A 17467-nucleotide genomic window follows, 5' to 3' on the forward strand; every position below is an offset into this window, starting at 1 on the left:
CGTGAGAGCAATAGTTTTTGTGTCCAGCCATCTCAATAAAAGAAATACATGCAGTTCATTATAATTTATGGTCTATGAACACTTATTACCGATTAAGTATTCTGCATTTCATTGCATCATGTTGATAAACATGGCAATAGACACAAGTACCGATTTTCCCCAGCAGAAAATCAGGGGTTGAAACTCGGAAAACCTGATTTATATATGTACAAGATAGAGAAAACATCTCAAATCTAACTACTTATTGATCAATGGCAGAGGGGAGGGGGAATCTGTTTCCACTCCAGCATTATGCTTCTGCTTTAGCATTATCTATACCAATAATGGTCTGAAGATGGAGAACTTCTTTACAGTGTTTTCCCCAGTTCAAAGAAAGAAGCCTCTGGAAAACCTGTCCAGCACAATTACTAGACTTGCTTGGTAAAACTGAATTACTTCATTGATCCTCACAGACATCCTCCTCCCTGTTGCAGTCCATGTGAAGAAGGAGGCATAAGGACTGAAAAAATTGGAGTCTAAATGTAGCTGGAAAACAGACTAGAAGCCTTGATTACATTTTCCATCAAGTTACCCTGGATTATTGTATTGCAGGCCAAGAATTTGATTAGCAATTTCTCCTCTTCATTCATCCTCATGACATCTGGATTTCAAACCTTTGATCCATATCTGCAAACATGCTAATACAGATTCCAGCTAGGTCTTGTTGCAACCCACTTTTGACATAGTAGGATTTAAGTGTCAGAAACTCCACTTTATTTGTGGTTAACTGGGGCAAGTTCCCCAAAGGCAGAAATAAGGGAAGCCCAGGGCAAGCTTGGATTGATGTCAAAGGGATGTGCATGAAGCAAGTTTTCTTACTTTGTGTGTGGTGTTTAAGCAAAATGAAATATTACCTCTAAAAATGGAAAATTTAAAAGCAAATTTCATGCCTTTTGCTTTGACGCAGGTCCTGTCTTTAGGCTTGGGCAGTGCTCACAGGCACAGCCAGGGTTTTGGCACTCACTGAAAATTGCTTACAAATGTCTGAGCTGTGCTTGCTTGGAATCAGAGGAAGATAGAGAGACCAGCTCCCCTGCAGCACATCTCATCCCAGAGCAGATGCTGTGCTAGAGACAGTGGCGTTAGCTTAAAGCCTAAAAAGGCTCTACCTGGATACCTAGAGTGCTAACACCAAAAAAAACAAGGAATAACATCAGCTAACGTGATTACAGTGAAACTTTCCTTGCCACAGGGCCTGTTTGCAAGACTGCAAGACAGAAAAAGGAAAAGCTTCCCTACATCCTCTACTACCTGTATATTCATTTTGCGTTTTTCAGGCCATTTCAGGGACTTATACAAAGACGAAGCTCTCCCAGAGCTTTCTAACAGCAACTTTACAACCTTCCCCTCATGCAGTGTTACTGATATCATTATCACACCAAAGACAAGCTGCTAGCTCCAAACCACACGGATTTGGTTGTTTAACCTGATAGGTTACCCAAAAAGAAAAAAGAAGATCCAGCTGCAAGTTCTGTTGGGTGTGGGGCTGCTCCCATGGAGCACACAGTAGGCAAAAAGGGAGGTTTGGAAAGCCTACAGGGCATCCAGCTGAAGAGCAGCTCCAGGAGGGACCATGAACAGAGTGGTTTTACAGGTGCTTGGCTGCCGGGAGCATTTGCTTTGCAAAGCTCAAGAAATCATCAAGAAAAGGTGGTTTGGGGTTATACCACCTGCAAAGACAGGGAGAAGCTGGAGGGTTTCACTGCTCAGTGCACAAGCAAGACCGATGCCAGCAGATGGCACCGGGAAACCATAAATCCATCTGCAGGATGCAGGAGCACAGCTGGTCCTGCTGCCTCCGGCTCTGCAGCAATCCCTCACTCAGCTGGGCAGCACAGCATTAGATGCAATACATGATAAGTATAATTATTCTGCATTAACTCATGTGCAGGGTTTCAGCTCCATTTATTTACATCCTGCCCCTGCTGTGGGAAGGCTGATAATAGTTATCTACAGAAAGAGAAGAAAGTAAGTGGAAGTTTGATGGGGTGCCTGTTGACACATTGAAAACTTGGCATAGCAAGGGGAGGTATTATTCTCCTCAGCCAACCCAGCACCCTGCTCACTTGTCTCAGCTGCAGGAAACTCACGATGTGAATCTGGCCTCAGCATACCTGCATATATGAGCAGGTGGAGAGGCTTGTAAATATTGTGGTTGAATTTTAATTCAATTCGTTTTCTTGATTTGCACTTTATTTAGGCACTTCTCCATGGAAATTCCTCCTGCATTTATCATCTCACAGAGCACCTGAGATTTGGCTCTCATTTCCACAACCTTCTCAGGAAAATGACACCCATTACTGACAAAGGGTGGGAGGGAATCACTTTGCTAAGTATAACAAATATTTTCTTTCCAACTGTTGTCCCACAGCAAGAAGCCAGCATAGTTTGGCCAGCAAAGCTCCTAAAAACTGTTCCCAGCAGTTGCTTCAGAGGCTGGGGTATGGGAAAATGCCGCCTTAGTGACAGCAAAGGGAAGCACAGAGGAACAGAAGAGAGCAGCTGCAATTGCAGGGCTAAGCCTTGGCCAAGAGAAATTGTACTTACAATATCACTGAACTTCTGGATTTTTACCATTCCAGGTATTGTTCTGTAGCCTTCACCTCTAAATCTTATGAAATTACCTGCAAATCTTATAAAGTCTTTCCCCACAGCACCATTTCCTTCTATAGATCACCCAGAGAGCTTCCAGTTTTAGGGACAGCAATATTTACCTTTGCTGTTGCATACCTCCTTCTAGAGCCATGTCTTGGGGCTTTTAGGAGTATGCCTGAGCAAACATGACTCTCTATACAGACTTCAAGAAGAGGTAACTCAAGTAAACACTGTGTGACTTAAAACCTTGAAAGCTAATATTTGGCAAGCTCTTGTGTTCACAGCTTTGGAAAGGCTTGCCTCTGGAAATAAAGCGAGAATATCTTCTCCTTGAAAATAAAAGTCAGAGTGGCAAATCCACGCCCAGTGCTAACGCTGGAATTCCTGACTTCATACATTATCCTACGCTGGGAACAACCATACCCAAATGCTAGTGTTATAGAGCCAGGAATTACAGATGCAGACCCCCAGGACAAGACTTTCAAGAGTAGTCTTTGTAGCTGCCTGATCTGTATGGGCAAGTTACTTGTGAAAAAGCTGAGTCTCAGCATAGCAAAAGCAGGCAGACTAGAGGCAACCAGGGATTGATAAAAAGAAAACTGAGCACTCAGCTTGGTGGGGAAGTAGCTGTAAAGGTGTTGTGAGCCATAAAGAGTGCCCCAGCCCTAACACTTGTTCCCCATAAGTTAGCACAGATCCCTCACAGATGCTCTGTGAAAAGCTGCATTTGTAAAGGTGGCCCTGAACACTCAAACTCGTATGATTTCATAGCTCTTCATATGTTAGCCCACTGCTGCAGCAAGCTTTCAGTTCTCTGCATTAGTGATAAGGAGGGAGAAGCCATAGGACATAAGTCCATCACCTAAGCAATGTTCAAACAGTACCTTCTTCTTCCAAAGTAATTCGAAGACCAACATCGTCATCCCACTTTTCTAACATGAAAACTAAGGGCTGTGCCCAGCAGGATGGCTGACAATTTGACTGGAGCAGATCACTCCAGGTTACATTAGCTGTGCATTTGCTTGGCCCCACTGTAACTGTCAGAAGGAGCAAAGCCCTTTCTTCCGCCTCTACTTCCAAACTCCTCAGCAGAAAAGGAACACACTGTTGTTTTCCCAGAAGGATACTAGCGATAACACAGTAAACACAATTCTCTTGAGCTATCTTAGTGTACAAACCAAAGGAGTTATAATTTGCAGACCAGCTGCACTCAGCTCTGTGTAGGTCTCGGGGATTAATTTCTCACACATGTGCAGTGGATATTTATCCGAATTCTTCCTGCACTTCAATGGACTGCAGACTCAGTTCCAGCTTTCCCACTGTCTGTTTAGGAATTGCTTTCAGACTGCAGGTGGTCCTTCTCTACAGTGAATGGCACTTATGGGGTACCATAGCCAAGAGCACAGAGCATGCTGTTGTGGTCTATACTAGGGCAACACAAACTGTTGCAAGGTCACATCTTGGGCAAGGTCTCCAGAGACCTTCACAGATGTTTTGGAAGCTATTTTGCAGCAACAGCTTCATTAGGAGAACTCAGCAGGAGCTCTGCACTCTCATCTCCTCGCAGCCCCTTCCTGCCACATTATAGCCTCATATTGAGGCACTGCTAAAAATCCCACATGTAAATAGCTTTATGCAGCACTCACTTTCACTCCCCAGAGCCACCAGCATTTGAAAATGAGGAGTGATTTCCATCATGAGCCCCACACCACCATTTTTATTTGGGCATTGCAGTTGATGGTAGCACAGCCTTACTCAAGAGTAAAGGTTTTAATCTTTCCAACACGCAATAAGGGAGCTCTAGCAGCAATGAGAAAAATCTCAGTGTGTACAGGTATTTGGATAAGCACAAAAAGCTCCTGGCACCTATCCAACCTAAACCGCTTTTTCCTTTGATGTTGGATTCCATCTACCTAATGTAATGGCCCGCTGGTTTGGTTGTCAAGCAAGAACTGGACCTGAGGCACATGCCTTTGGAGGTAGATGACTAATCCAATTAAGTGGAAGCAACAGAAAGCTGAGATCCCTCTTGTATTCTGGACACGAGAGGGAAAGAGGCATAAACAAGGGAATTCTCTTTACTGAAAAAGTTAATTTGAGTGTCTTGTTTGGGAACCTTGCCACAGACAAGCATGGAAGTAATTTTACTGGTATAATTAATAATTTACCATCAGCTTATCTCCACGTGTTTTCATGGTAGCATGTACCACTGCTGTGATTCTACAGAAAATCAAACACAGATTAAATATCTACTCCAAATACCCTCTTCCTTCCAGACCAGTAGCAGGGCCTGGAAAAATACACAGATGTCAAGTAATACCTGTATGTGTAGCTCATGCCACGTTCACCTTCTGATCTACTTTGATGTCTGTGTTCAGACGAGCCCTTCAGAAGCTTCAACATAAACCCAAGGAGAGCTTCTAGATTGCTTCACTTATCCACACCTATATCCCTTTTCCCCCTGCACAATTTCTGTAAGCATTGCAAAGCCTGTTCCATGGGGAACTAGATTCTCTTAGGTCGCCCCACTACTTCACTAAGCAAGAGCAGCCTCCCTGCAAGTATACTCTCCAGCTCTTACATATAAATCCTGGGAACTTATTTTGCTCTTCATCCTTGAGTTGCTGATACTGAGCATCAACAAAATCTCTTCCATGGGTGCCACTCTCATCAGGCAAGCTGTTTCTTTGTTGAACATCCTGCGATTCCTCTATCAGAATTGCAGCCTAGAGACATGAGAAAACCTTCCACCATATTCTCCTTTCCCTTTGCCAAAGGAGGATGCTGTCAGGGATACAAGTCAAAAGCAGCAGCTGCTTGGCAGCAATCATTTATAAGTCTGTACAGACTGAGAATGCCACAGTCCTTGGAGTAGTTACAAGGTTCCCTCTAGGCAGACAGTACCTGAATATTAAAGACAAATCCACAGTGTTGAAGTGTTATGGTAGCAGCAGACAGGCAAGAGCCTGTATACTTACATAATGAGTTCCTAGCTCTTAAGAGCAGTGATTTTTTTGCTCTGAAAGAACATATAAAGGAAGAACAATACAGTATCTGCTTTATTGGATTTACTTTTTTACATTTCTGTTGAACACAAGCCATTATTGATACACTTAATTTTCACCCACCCAGTCCCTTTGGTAACTCTAGATCCTAATTCCCTCCTCCTTGCCCTGGAAGTGATTATAGGCACTCCCTGAATGCCAGAGCAAGGTGCACTGCTTAGAAGGTACCCAGTCAATTTCCTTATGCAGGGGACTGGAGCACCTCCCATATGAAGACAGGCTGAGAAAGTTGGGGCTGTTCAGCCTGGAGAAGAGAAGGCTGCGTGGAGACCTCATAGCAGCCTTCCAGTATCTGAAGGGGGCCTATAGGGATGCTGGGGAGGGACTATTCATTAGGGACTGTAGTGATAGGACAAGGGGTAATGGGTTGAAACTTAAACAGCAGAGGTTTAGACTGGATATAAGGAAGAAATTCTTTCCTGTTAGGGTGGTGAGGTTGCCCAGGGAGGTAGTGAATGCTCCATCCCTGGCAGTGTTCAAGACCAGGTTGGATGAAGCCTTGGGTGATATGGTTTAGTGTGAGGTGTCCCTGCCCATGGCAGGGGGTTGGAACTAGATGATCTTAAGGTCCTTTCCAATCTTAACTATTCTATGATTCTATGTGAACAGCAGAGATAGTTGCCCTCTGAACTGCAAGCTAATGCAAAATGCTAATAGCACCAAGAAACACCAAAACAGTTCTTGAAATGCCACATTTTTGTGAATACTTCTTTACAGATCCACAGGAAATCAGTGCCCTAGAATACCATAGAGACTTGCTGCCCCCTTGGAGGCAACAGGCTAACAATAAGCAGCTATTTCACCTCAAACATAGTCACTCAGCTATCTCAGCTACCTCCCTGTCTCAGTCCACCCTGAATATTCCCATGTTAACATTCACTGTCCTCACTGCTTTTTCCCATAAAGGACACCCCAGCAGCTTTAGGCTCTGGTAATTCACATGCTCTTTAACAAGACAACTAGTACAGCTACTGTGTGTTTGCAAGCTTGGGTAGATGCCCCATTAAAAGACTTATCAAACTTAAAGTGGAGCATTATCACAGGAAAAAGAAAGCTTCATACCCCTGGCAACTTCATGTCAGATAAAGAAACAGCAACATAAAGCCCAAACGGGAAGTCCCTTTCAATAGAGACTTTTAATAAGTAACTCAAGTTCACATAAATCAGTCTGCACTTTTATGCCTACACACTTCTGACTCTGCCAGGGGAATCCATAACCATCACTGCAAGGATTAGCTGTAAACAAGTAATTTGCTCCAATGGATGAGGAGATAAGCAGCAACCACAACCATCTGCTAAGAAATACAAGTATTTCTTATACCTATATATATAATATGTACATATTATATACTGGGAGCTGGACTGCCATTTGCACCTCTGAATCAAACTTTACAGTTCCCCTGGGACTGGCATTTTGAGATACAACCCAGATATTTTGTGAGGATTCTTGCAGAGTATCTCTGATAGAGTTCTGCAACTGAGAAATCCATCAGCTCTGGCCATAATTCTACCATTTCTGTTCAGAGTTTATGCACACATAGAAGAGCTGCACACAGTACAGGTCTGACTTTCGTATTTTGGACCCTAGGACAGAAGATTCCCAGGAGGTGTATCATGAGATCTGCACTTGACCAGCCTTTCTCTCAATATTTATAACAGAAAAACAGGTCAGGGGCTGGGAGTAGGAGATGAATCTTCCATGGCTCTGTCCTGTATTTATACTGTCAAATACATCCCCATTCACTGCCTCAAAGCAATTAAAAACATAAGCCTAAGCCTGAGCAGAAGATTTCTACACTTTTGTCTTCCTTTGAGTCAGCTAGAACTTCTGGAGTCTAAAAAGTTCTCTTGGTTGAAGCTCTTCCAACACATAGGGAATCCTTGACATTTCTGTATGAGTGTTCACATACAAGCTCCTACAGCAGCTACATTTTCATTGGAGCACTAAGGCTTCTTGGGCATTTGGCTTTAAAGAAATGTACAAAATTCCCTGGAAAAATTACACCAGAAACCCTGTAGCCATATCTCCAAGCTCACCTTTCACACTCAAAACTGTGCTTTCCAGCAATACCAGCTCCATAACAATGAGTTGGCTTCTGGGCTGGAATTACTCTGTTTGACCAAAATAGTTAACTACCTTCTTGCTCAGCCTATTTTAGGGATATTGCTCATTAAGGAATTTGTTTAAAGAGATGGGAAAGAATCTCCCTTTCTTTTGTTTCTAAATGGATCAAACAAAACATAACCCCAAGCTCTTTCTGTGGCTAAAACCAGTAAGTACAGGTAGCCAAGGTATGCGGGCAGGCAGCAGATCACCACTGAGTAAACACACATTACTCACCTCACAGCAACCAAGCAACCTAACACTTCTCAAACTAATTAATGAGAGCAGCATGAAAAGTGCAATCTAATGGTCCTTCTATAAATCATCACATATTTATGAGGGGCAAATGGAAAGCTTAACAGAGCTGGGTAAATGCAGCCCCTACTCCACACCAAATTTCTGCTCTGCCTCCCCAAAACCTGCTTTAATATCACTTTTATCATCAGCATGCGTTTACATCAGAAATGCCTCAGTGGAATACAAAGGTTGAAGACAGTAATGTATTTTAGCAATAGGAATGGGCCACAAGTCTATCAAACCTGAATCAATGCCTGATTTCTAGCTAGCTTTTCATAGTTTATTACAATCTATTCTGTGTTCAGATGCAGAATAGCAGCCAGTCACTGCTGGGTTTGTAAAATTACATACTTGGGCCTGAATGGAGATTTTTCCTGGTGTTTGCCAAGATCAGGAAGTAATCAAAGCACATATCCAATACACCAGGTCCTTCTTGGGTAATCATTTTTCCTACCCCTATGTTCAGACTCAGGTTTGTTTTAGAGGTTTCATCATAGCCCCTTACAAAATACTATAAAATAGTCTCCAGCCACCCTCTTTTTTTCATAGCAAATGTGATGAAGTCAACAGTAGAGGAGGCCAAAAGTCTTCCAGATGAGAACTACAACCTTTGTATTCGGGACATGTGAAACAACAACTTCAGAAAATCTCTCCTTTTTAATTATTATTGCTGGCATAATTAGATCCATGCCTTGAATGCTGGCTTTGATACCAAAGGATGCTCTCAGTCTCCTACATCAGATGAAGGAGCAGCAGCTGTAAGGGAGCTCCTTTGGATCAGTTAAAAAGCAGGACTTCCAGCAAGGTTCGCTAATAAACCCTGGCCAGTGTTACTAGAAAATGACAACTGTCAAGCTCAGGACTTGAGAGCCAAGCCATGAACCAAAACCAAAATCTGATGAAAGCAAGAAAACCCTGACCAGGGATCCCTTGCTTTGGGTGAACCAGCTCAGGGCCTTTGTTCCTTCTTCCTACACAGCCTGAAGGGAGAAAGTCATTGCAAATTCAACAGAGGAGGGAAAGCAGTTCTGGCTTTGCCTTTCCCACAAACAGCTGCGCCAATGCACCAGCACCTGGTCCAATTCTCAGCAGACATGAGCTTTCACAGACAAATCTCCTCTGCCCTGGCACTTCACTGGCATCCTCACCAGGGCTCACAGCCCAAAGGCAGTAACAAGCCATCCCAATTAAACCAGTCACCCCTAAAGAGCTTCCTTGCTCTGAAGGAAGGAAATAAGCTCCAATTCCATTGGCACAAAAGCCAGCATCTTTGCCAGACATTTTTTCTTTGCCAGACATTTTTTCCTCCAATGCCAGCTTTGCCCCCACATACACAAAATACAGCTTTTTCTTTTTGCCCTGGTTCTGTCATCACAACTCACTGCCAGCAGTGTTTTGTTTTATCCCATTTTATGGGTTACATGTGCAGCATTGTCTTGTTCAAATTATGAAGGCACAAACACCACTTGCCACCGGTTTGTGGGGTTTTAATCTGCCTTTTCTGTATATTTAGGTAACCCATGCTGCCATTTTCTAGGCATCAATAACTCCATGGTTTCTGGTGGTTTTACCCGAAGCTCCATATCTTGAAATCTTGTGGTTATGAGAATGCTAAGTTTAAGGGAAGAATAGAATTGGCAAGTCACAGAAATTACTTGTAATAACATGAGTGACACCATGCTAAAACAGCAATTAAAGAGGAAGCAGAAAGCAAAAGGAAGAGGCAGAACAAGTGGCATCACCAGAAGTATGTATACTGCAGTCCAGACTACAAGGGAAAAATAAAAAGCCCAGATAGAATGTACTTCCATGCAAAAGGGTCGGAACTAGATAATCTGAAGGTCCCTTCCAACACAAGCCATTCTATGATTCAACCTAAGCTTCATTCCCAGGGAAGTTTCCAAGTCCTGCAAAGGGTACGTTTGCCTCTTACAACTGCTCTTGTATCTGCACAACTCCTCTCAAGGCTGGAATAACATCACATCACTAAAGGCCACAGGATCAGGCCCTCCAGGAGAAATGAACAGCATCAAACAGTTCACAATTCCTCCTTCTCCAACTCTGCCTGGATTTCCTATGGCATTTTTCTGGGATTAGTGTGATATGCCCTGATTTCCAGAAAAGTACATTAGGCACCTAAAAAATGCTTTTTCTTCCAGGATGTGTTAATAGTGACAGCCTTGGCAGAATTACACTCAGCTAGAAAGTTGTGGGCCCAAACCTGCTCCTGCACAAGTGTCCCTCATCTACATTTCCTCTCCCATCCCCTGCGTGCGCTTCACTAAAAGCATGCCTGCAGTATTTTCAGATAGCTTTACAAGGACCAATCCTACAGTTGAAAATGCTTCCAAAAAGGAACAAAGCCACATTTACCCAAGAAATATTTGAAAACTCAGATGATTAAATGCAGCCTGCTGTTCATTTTACCTCTGCGCTCTCCAGTAAGTACCATAAATCCTGGTTTCACTTTGAGACAAATTGTCATATTACAGCCCCATTATACAGGCGAGCACACATTCCTTGCTATAAAGAGAAGAAGAGAAATCCATGCCAGATTAGGACATATGGAATCTCTGTTTATGGATAAATCATTTTTAAACCCCCTCCCTTTCTCTCTCCATGAGTCATACGTGAATTGCTGAAAGTGTCCTGTCAACAATAGTTTATTTACATACAGAACTAATTAGCATTATTATGGCAGACTGGAGAAGCAGGATTATAGCTGGGAGACATCATAAAATGAGCAATGCCATTTTAGGAAGGTTGGGGAATAGAGGTTTGTAGATCTCTAACCCAGAAGTGTATAAATTGGCCACCTTCCAAGGATGTCAAGATGAAACTCATTTTTTAACATATCTTCCATTACCAATAATAATATTACTTTAGAATTAAAAGCCCGAGTCCTAATTTGTATTAGCTTGATGTTTGTTTGCAATAGGCATTTCAGAGTAGAGCCTGCTCAGCTTCTTTTGCTTACAGCCCACTTTCTCATCTTCATATGTTAGCACCACAGTGTTTAGTTTAGATTTGCAGTACCACATATTCATTTGTAATTCTGAAAAGTTTTAAATGCCCCCAAACATTTATAGTCCATATTTGAAGATTGCTTGAAGTCAGCAACTAAACTTTAAACTAAATTAAATTTATACAGTCTCTTTAAACTATTGAGCATAGTACATACAGCTAGTCTGGGACTTGCATAGACCTTTCATCATTAATAAGTGCCACAAGATAATTACATGCTCCAGTAGCTTATAGGGGTCTAGAAGTTATCACCACATAACCTGCTTTATAATGGAAGAAGAAATCATCTCTGCTAGAGCTGGGAGTATAATTCAAAGGCATTTCCATAAATACATAAACACTGTGAAATGAATTCAAGTGATGTGTAGGCATTTTATTTTCAGAGCTGCTAATGTGTTTGCTCATTAGTTTGTCAGGAATGCTCATTTTGATTTGCTCCATTTACCTTAGGAAGGTGTTCAACAGCAAAACAGTTGAAATTGCAAAATCAGACTGTGCAAAATAAGGGCATCTGAGGTAAGCGTTACTAATGTAGCTTTGCACAGTCCTTGCACAGATGTCTTCCCACATAGAATAGCCAACTGGAGAAAGACCACGGAGCAGGAGCTGCTTTGAGCACTGGTGAGGATCTCCCACCCTACCACACCTGACCAATGGAGATGCTGCCTTCTCTGCTGCATAGAGATGATCCCCTTTTAACATACTTATTTTGAGAGGATGTCTCCCCAGGATGACACCTCACATGCATATCAGTGACAAAGCATATCCATGCACAGAAGACTCTGGAAAAGCTCTCAAAATCTTTGCAATTTTAGTTAATAAATGCTTTCAGGTGGGTTCCAGATTTCCCTCAAGATTATTTCACAGAATGGTTTGGGATGGAGAGGATCATCTTAAGATCATATACTCCCAACCCTCTGCCGTGGGAAGGGACACCTCACACTAGAACAGGTTGCCTTGCAGAGCTTCCCCACCAGAGAGCATCCTTTGGAGGGCACTGCCTCCCAGCATTGGAGCCTGGGCAGGAGGGAGCACTTTGCCAGGTGGAAAGGCACTTTGTGCCCTCTGCTTCTCATGACAGCCCTGCAAGGGTAAAACCCTGATGCCTCAAGCCCTCCGCATCCTTAAGGATGGACAAAGTCAGATGCAAGACAGACGAGCTCTCCCACTCAGCAGATGTCAGTTTGGCTGTGACAGTCACACATCACATGCTTTCCTTGTTGTCTGTCACACTTTAATAACCTGTGGCCACATCTGGCTGTGTGGGTTTGCCCTGCTCCCAAACGCTCAGCACCACTGGTTTGAGAATGGGCACTGAACCCCGGCACAGGAGCAAGGGCTGGCAAGCAGGAAGCACAGCCAAGTTCTGAGCAAGCAAGTGGAAACTTGCACAGCCATGGATGGCTAGAAATTACATGAGGAGGTATTAGATAAGAACAGAGTATTTCTGCCACCATTTGTTTCTGTTTGGTGCAGCTGTTTACAGTTTGGGGTGATTTGCTTGGTTTTTCTTTTTTGCAAGCATGTTCCTAATTTTCCCCTGGCCTGGAGTTTTCCAGTTTCTGACCAGTTTTAAGGGTAAACAACAGCTGAGCAATAAAAGGATTTGGATCTGGAGAAGCTGCATTGCTCAAAAGCCAAATAATGAAGTTGTACTCGTGCTAAGAACTGAATTAACACAAGTGAGGGGCAGAGCCTACCCCAGCACTGTGAGCATTTCTGTGGGCATTACGGGACTACACTGGTTTGTTTTCTCAGTGAAAGAGGACAAACACATAAGCCCTGGCCTGACAGCAAGAGGAGTGAATACTGGCAAGAGCACTGGCAATTGCTGCTCATCAGCTTTGAGATCTAGAGAGTAACTGGGGATGGAAATAGGTGGGAGAAGAGAAACAAATACTGGGAACCCCAAGAAAGTGTTTATATTTCCTAAGCAAGGCTTGGCAAAGCCTGCCAGGTGAGATAAGCAGATGATCTCCAGGTACTTCCTTCCCAGCTCCATTTGGGATGGCAACACCCTAGATGCCCTATCCCAAAAGAAGATACTAGCACCCCCCCCCCCCCCCCAGCTCTGCAATGCTGCTCCAGGGCCAGATCTGCCCTGCAGGTGCACAGCACATGTGCTGGGCTGTGCTTCCAGCAAGTACCACTACTGTTTACCTTGCACACCCCTCAAATTGATATTTGAAGCTCCAGCTTCCACTTCTTCACATCTTTAGAGAGGTATTTTTGTCCCTTTCCTCTTGGTGTTTTGATCTCTAAACACTTGAATAAGTGGCATTTTGATTGTATTACAATGCAGGCAGCAGGGGTATTCCTTCTGTCACTACAGCACATGCACTTAATACACAAGAGGCTCTCAGTGAGTCAGGTTTCACTCCTGACATGGTTTTTCTGTGCAAACCATTTATTATGCTGAGTTGGCATTTATACACCCTCCCCCTTTCCCCATTTGAAATCTGAGGCAAATACAAGCTTGAAGTCATAACTTCTTTTCTGCCCAGAAGGCTTAGCTCGCTGGTGTTTACATGTGGCCACCCAAATTCCAGACCAAGCTGCTGGAACCTTGTTTCACTGTTCATAAAGCGTGTAAGGCCTGGCTGATGCTGGTTCCCACATTCCTGATCCGGGCAAGCTGGATTAAAGTTCTTCACTTGTAGCCCGCACTTCTCCCCCATGCATCTAAACTTACAGGGATGAATCGACACAAAGGAAAGCCTGACCAAGTGCAAACTAATTTTTCCACAAATTTAAAGTGCAGTTTAGCCTCCCCTTCCTGCCTTCTCTCACCATCATCCAGCTGTGCCCATAAACCCGAGTCTGACAAACCAATGCAGGAGCTGAAGGGAGCTATTAAATCTGTTCCCTGGAGCTTTAACACTTGCAGCAATTTGTAGTGGAATTATTCTCCCAGCTCAGTTTGCAGCCTCCCTCCATGCAGGGCTCAGCGTCAGGGTTGAGCAACCTGCTATCTGCAAATTCTTCCACTCCAACTAAGGTCAGATACTGGGGGCCATGCATGGCTCTGATGGGCACATGCTGACATTCCAGCTGGGGACTGAAGGCCAAGTTCAGCCTCTTCTTGAAATGCATTATTGTTAGTGTTAGGTAACCTGCAAGTTATGCCAACTGTCTGGCAAGCAATTCCAGGCAGCATTGTTTGTTTAGGATAGGACTGGGCTCTGTGAATCCAAATTAGACATTTTTCTTACATCTACCTCAGCCAGGAATGTTTGAAGGTGTGCTGGGCTTCAGGAGGCAGGGAAACAGCAACACAGGCCCCAAAGCTGGAGCTTTACAAGGGTTTGTGTGTTTCTTTTTTTAGTTGTTTTCTTGCCTCCTCTTTAGAGTCTTCTGGAAGCCAGAAACCAAAGTGTATTTGTACGCTTAATTCTCCTTATCACCACAGAACACATGCACTGATTTGTTTTAGCAATAAACTACAGAAACCAGTTTGTTGTTCTGGGGTTTTTGGGGTTTAGGGTTTTTGTCTCTTTCCTTCTTTCTTTGGATAGTTTTTTATCCCACTCCTCTGGAGGGGCCCTCAAACACTTTGCTGGTGAACACTAGAAAAGAGAAGAGGCAACCTCCACGGGTACCCAACCCTCCTTCATTGCCACCATTGCTCCAGAGGAAAAACAGATCCTTAAGTTTCAGTAATGATCAGAGCTGAACTGCCTGGCTCCTCAGCAGAGTATCAGTGTTCCAGAGCTCTGAGTGCACTCCCCACCACTGTTACCACAGCTTTCAGATGCCTCAACCAAACATCCCAACAGCAGAACCTCAGCACATGGAAACTCACAAAGAACCCAGGCAACTCAAAAGCTGGTGCTATTTTGCTCTTCTCTCAATATTGCCAAGGAAGGGGAATAAGTTAGCATCAGACAGAGCATTTGGTTCTCCCCTTCGTGCAAAATAACCAACCTAGGAAATGTCAAACAGCCAAATAAACACAAACCAGGCCTCAGCTTAAGGGCTATAAGGCAGATCTATCATAGCTATAGGAGATGAACATGTTATTTAAGCCTCTTAATTACTCACTTTTAAAAGAATAACCATTCTCAGCTCCTTTCTGAGAGCAGCTGCCCATGGGCTGGAACAGGACGGATGATAGTCCCAAATCCAGAAGTCCTTTAAGCCTTCCTCCAGGGAAGGAAAACCTACATGTTTCCCCCCTTCCAGGCAAACTAAAGCTGCCTCTTCTCCCAGCCCTTATGACCTAATCAATCTGGCTAATTACAACTCTCAGTTAATTGACTGCTGATTAACTGATTCTCTTTAACCCTTTTCAATCTGGTGGCATGAGGGTCATTATCTCATATCTGCTGCCCACAGGTGGGTAAGTCCAGCTATTCTCAGTCAGGTGTCCCTCCCTGCATATCACCAAGATGCTTTAATCAATGCACAGATATAACTTTCATTTTGGCTAATTAAGCTTTAGCCTATTTGTATTCACATTGTCCTCAGACATGTACTTAGGCAGTAGAAACACATCTACATGGGCTTCCTTCATAGTGATTCACAAGAATCGCTATAGATCTTTCTACTTGAAGAAATGGCTTTACAAGAAACCTGCTTGGAATTGATATGAAGAGCTTTGCTCACCAAATGTATTAGTATTTAGTACATAGCACCAGCTGGTCTCTGAACAGCCTGATAGAGTATTTTGAAGAGGTGAAGCAGAAACCCCCATAAACCTGGAGTGAACACTCAGCAGGGAAAACTGCCCTGAAATTACCCTCTAGGATCTGCCTGTTGAGACAGGGTGAAGGATTTTTGCATAATACACTTGCATTTCTTTGGAAATAAATGGCAAATAGCTCCATTTGTCTTTTATTCTCCTGTTAACACTTGAACCTGGAGAGTATTATCCCTGAAATGCCTAAGGCTTGCAGATGAAGTGACCTCTTCATCTGGACAGGATTTCCGTCATTTGGGGGATACCTTTCATCAGCTCATTCAGCCTTTTTACCTATACTTTTGACCACACAGCTCATTTTCAAGCAGCTGTTTGAAAAGTTTGCCACTTTAGCTCCATAACTGTCATTTTGCCTGAAAGGCCTCCTGCGAACAGCTCTCAACAAACAATATCCACGGTATAATAACAACCTCCATAAGGATGAGCACAGGCAAAGCATAAAAGGGCAGTCTGAGCTATCACTATTTTTGCATTAGCCATTTCCAGCCACTGCTAGCCACTTATGTCTCTGCTCAGAGTACCTCAAAGAGGAAATGATTGGCAGAATGGAAAAACCCAACCCAGCCTCATAAGAGCATGAAAACATGACTTTATCAGTTTTTTATGTTACCAGTGATATTTGCTATGCATTTGGAGTTTTCATTCCCTTTTTATAAAATCTAGATATTTTAACTCTCATTCCAAATATCTGGGGAAGGGCAGGGAATGAAGATTCCCTAGGATGTAAATTATGTGAAATACTTGATATTTTAAAAAAATAATAAAAGTGATAATTTTGGAGAAATTATGGTGAATAAAAATTCCAGATTCCTGTGAACAAGAACATTGTCAAAGAACCCAAGTTCATACTTTTCTCCTTATTAACTCTACAGCAAATGTGGTTATGTGTATTTTTCCATTTAATTTCCTCCCACTTCTCTCTCTTTGCTACCTACTCCAGCTGTTCCTTTTCTCTCTCCCCTCTTGCCTCCAGTTTGTGCTTATAAATAATTATTCCTGCAGTAGATTGTGAGTAAAAAGAATTGAGACTGCTTTCAAGCATTTGACCCTCAATAGCAAATATCACACATCAGTGGAACAATGAATATGCTTAATCCTGAAACCTCTGTTCTCATGTTTAAATCAAAAGGTGAAGACATTGATTGATCCAGTTTTTAATAATGAATTCACACCTTCATTTTCCAGTGAGGAGCAATAGATTTCCATAGGCTGGAGAAAGAAGAAAGGCTGCTCCTTGGGGGGTTCTTGTTTGTGATTATATTTGTTTCCCTTCTTTTCATTGTCCTGGTCATCAACACCAAAGTCCAACTGTTTCACCTTAAAAGTTGTGTGTTTCTTATGGATTTTTCAGCATGGGCTACTTATTCCCAGCCTGTAGTCTCTGCAGTGATCTGAATATATGTAACACCCAATAAGTGATGTGTCTCTGCTCAGCCCAGTTTCACACCAGTGTTTCTCCAGTACTGGACCCCCAATGCACCTATACCTGACTTATCATAGAGCCAGCAAGAGGAAAAATAAGCTTGCAGCCTCACCTACAGCAGAAAAAGAAGTGAGAGGCACAAACAAGCTCAGCAATGTGAACATTCATTTTCACAGAAACACCTCTTGTAATGAGAAAAAAGAAGGCAGGAAACATGCTGA

The sequence above is a fragment of the Melopsittacus undulatus genome, chromosome 9 (genome assembly GCF_012275295.1).
Source record: "Melopsittacus undulatus isolate bMelUnd1 chromosome 9, bMelUnd1.mat.Z, whole genome shotgun sequence".
Classification (NCBI taxonomy): Eukaryota; Metazoa; Chordata; class Aves; order Psittaciformes; family Psittaculidae; genus Melopsittacus; species Melopsittacus undulatus.